We start from the raw sequence: 4111 nt of genomic DNA on the forward strand, positions 1-4111 counted from the left end.
GCAGTTAGACAAAGAGAAAATATAAATATACTGCTAAGTGATATGTAGTAGGACCTAGGACTGGACTTGGTGAATGCTCACAGTCTGTGTATCACAGACTGCAGCATTGTAACCGATGCTTCCCACCTCCAAATGAACACATTCTAAACAGTTCCCGCAACTCACCATTTAGGAGTTCTCGAGAGTGCTCACCTTTTTGTTTCTCTACATCACCCCACCCCTGTCTTGCCTCCTTTTCTGTTCTTTAGTCTTCCAGAAGCCTTCAGGAGCATTGTTCTGTCCAGCTGCTGGTAGGGATGTTGGTGGGTAACAAAGAAGACCAGGAAGCAGAGTGTCAGTGGTAAGAACAGGTCCAGCTGTCTTCAGAAATCCCTAGAGCTACCTCATCACAATCCTGTGCTTATCCCAGTCACTCTAGTTTCCTCATCAGTCACGTGCCCAGAGACTCTTAGGTACCAGTGCGATGGCACTGAAGGTTGTTCCAGAACGCCAGTGAAAGAGGATACAAACCCTATCTCCTTGAGGAGGAAGCATGTGACTACTGGTTTTCTCTCTTTCTCCAGGACGTACTGAACTAAGGAGACCAGGAAGCAAAGAATGTTAGTGGCAAGAACAGATCATATCACAGACCCCGGAAATGAACTCTGTGGTCACAGGTTCCCACAGCATGAAGAAAGATGCAGAGGAAGGTACCCAGCCATTGGTACCAACATATGTAAGCAGCAAATGCTGACTTTGGAACATGGCAGCTTAATTTCTGTAGGTCTCCATTCCATATTTACAAAACGGATATTGTGGTTGCTCTCATATTTAAGTTGTGAGAACCAGATGAAGCGGGATAGGGGTTTGATGACTAGCTGTCGAATCAGAAGTAGAGCCCCTGACTGTTTCCAAAATCATTCAGTAACTTGCTTACCAGCCAAAGCAGAAAGCACTGTTGCTTGTGACTTCCAGTGTACCTAGTCTGCACTATCCAACTGGGGTGGCTCTTCCTTTTGTGGGCAGCCATCTGAACCTCATGCACTGTCTGTAGTAGGTGTATGTAACATAAACCACTTTATGGGTCTCATCCATGACCAACAAGTGTGGGCCCTGGCAGGTGAGTACCCCTCAAGATGAAGAACTCATAAAGATGGGTGGATCTCTGCCAGAGTCTGTAGCACTGGTCAAGGAGGAAACAATTCGGAGATGATGTACCACCAATGGCAGACTCCACAGTGGGAGCGGTGACAGAAGCCCATTGCGTTAGGGCTGCGGAATTAGACACTGTTCTGTTGCATAGCAGGTCGTGCAGCATTCTGAAGATGAAGGGTCAATAATACACAGTAACCATTAATGAGGGAAAGTGTAGAATCGAGTGACTATCTTGCTAACACGAGGCTTTGGTTACAGGGCAGAGTCAGAAACGGTGTGACCAGCAGAGTCACTGTTCTCTTTTGCCCTTTATCAGTAAGCAATTCCTGCCTTGTTTGCTGCTGATCCCTGACAGGGACACTGAATCCTGTCCTCTGTCAATCAGCTGGAGTACTATCTGCTCCGTACTGATGAAGCACCTCAAATACGCTGGGTACTGAGGGATCAGGCCTTATCCTGCCTGTCCTTGGACCTTATCCTACCAAATGTAGGCTATACCGGCTTTCTAAATCGAGCTGTGATGGGAATCAGTGTGGGAACAGGAAAAGGAAAAAGGCATCCATGTCAGAAACAGCAGTGTTTAGGTTTTGACCTCAGTGGATCCTGATCACTGGGTTGGCTCAGTACTCATTCTTTTCTTGGCTAAAGGTCACCTGCCTGTAGGAGACCCCCTCCTTTCTGTTACATGCTGCCTGACTGAAGGATTGGACTGGTACCTGGCAGAGCTCATCATACCAGCTTTTACCCTGGCCACGGCATTTAGGCATGTGACCTAATGTAGGAGAAGTGAACTTTAAAACTCCCAGAGACAGATACCAGCTCTTTGAGATGATGCAAGTCTAGAACTCTCTGTAGCCATGACCCACCCTCCCGTTATAGAAAAGCAACTCTCTGTAATGGAGAGAATACAGGGAGGACCAGAAATAGATAAACACAGAAGAGAGAGCAGAGAAGATGGGGTGGGGGCAGAGGGAAGAGTGTGAGAGAAAAGAGAAAAGAAGGAAGGGAGAGAGGGGAAGGAAAAAAGGAGGGGCGTGGGAGGGAGGGAGGGAGGGAGAGAGAGAGAGAGAGAGAGAGAGAGAGAGAGAGAGAGAGAGAGAGAGAGAGAGGAAGATGACATCATCAGAATTGGTGGACATCCAAGATGGCTTCACCCTGAACTCCTGCCAAATGACAGGAGCCCATAAATTCCCCTTGCCTTGAGCTGGAGAGCCGAATTCTTTCAGTAGGTGGGCAAGGCAGGAGCAGCTCTGAAGGAAGAAGTAACTGCATTTCTACAGACAATGAGGGAGAAAATTGAAAAGGTTTCTGAGCAATGCTATCTATGCCTGTCCTTATGGCAGCATTTTATGATTGCCATCTCCATTGTCTCTGCTAATAAACATGAGGAAGGGGGCTGGGTGTGGATCTAGCCACATTTCCCTGTGGCTGTCTGAAGTGTGTTTCAGGGTGGTCCTGTCTCCTCTGCAGTCTGTGAGTCCTGCCAGGGGACTTGTTACTCCCATGTTTTCTCCCTAGTCTCTAGCCATAACACATTTTTATGTCTACAGTGTGTTTTCGGCTTCCTGAGTTATTTCATCTGCACGATCACACTTGGTTCCCAGGGCATCTGAGGTGACACCAGGGCTAGGATGGTCATATGGCCAGATGGGGGTTCAGTAGGGTCTTGGTCTTTGGGCAGCATCAGAGTGACAGTCCTGCAGCAGGGTGGGGACAGAAGATGGAAGGCACAGTGACTTCGGAGACAGGTAGCCCCATATGAAGTCCTATCGCTTTCACTTTCTGTCTGTTTCCTTTCAATCATTCAGAGTCTCAATTTTCCAGTTTGTCAAATGGGAGACTGGAGATGTGTTCCTTCCAGGGTTTCTGTGAATACTGAGGGAGTAATAGAAAATTATGGACTCTGTAAGTTGTCAGGTGATGTCCCTAGTCTGGAATTGATTTTGGTTGAGTGTTGGGCTGTAACATGAAGGGGCCTGCCATTCTGTAACATGAGGGCTGGCTTGTTGGGGTTAATGTCCTGCCCGGTACCCCATAGCCATCAAGCCCCAAAGAAAATCACACAGAGATCTCCATAAGTTATAAAAGTGATTGGCCCATTAGCTCAGTCTTCTTATTAGCTCTTGTAGCTTATATTGACCCATTATTCTTATCTATGTTAGCCACGTGGCTCGGCACCTTTCAGCAGTGCAGGTTACATCTTGCTTCTTGGAGGTCTGGGCTGGAATGGACTGGGCTGGACTGGAGGAATGGGCTTCCTCCTTCCTAGCATTCTCCTGTTCTCATGGCCCTACCTCTACTTCCTGCCTGGCCAATCAGAATTTATTCAAAACATGATTGGCAGAATACAGACAATTCTCCTGCACCATTGGGCAGAAGTGTGCTATGCCCAGCTTATATCTACTCTAGACATATCTAGTATATTGGTTATTAAAGTCATCAAGAACATGGGTACCAAGAAATTGTGAAATACAAAAGTCAAGGATTTGACTTTTCCCTGGACAGTCAATCGTTGCTAACTAACACGCCCAATGGCAGGGGATAGAAGGAGAAACAGAGCAAAGGCTAGTAATGTTTAAGGTGCACTGTATATTGTAATTCTCACAGCATCCTCTCTAGTTTCCAAACCCAGGAGAAGACCCTAGCTATGTTATAGATGGGGTTATTAAAACTTAGAGAGAATTTAATTTGTCAAAAACAGGGTCAGTGGAAGAGCAGAGATATGATGTCCCTTATTTCTGGAGACTATTCCAGATAAATCCAAAGTGCATCCAAGCATCCTTTGCATCAGGATCATTTTGTTTCATTTTGTGGTTTTAGAGATGGGACATAGGACCTTATACATCACATACACATACACATACACACACACACACACACACACACACACACTCATTCTCTCTCTCTCTCTCTCTCTCTCTCTCTCTCTCTCTCTCTCTACTGAGATACATTCTTGCCCAACTTTTCAGCCTTTAAA

Source organism: Microtus ochrogaster, chromosome 10 (assembly GCF_000317375.1).
Source record: "Microtus ochrogaster isolate Prairie Vole_2 chromosome 10, MicOch1.0, whole genome shotgun sequence".
NCBI lineage: Eukaryota > Metazoa > Chordata > Mammalia > Rodentia > Cricetidae > Microtus > Microtus ochrogaster.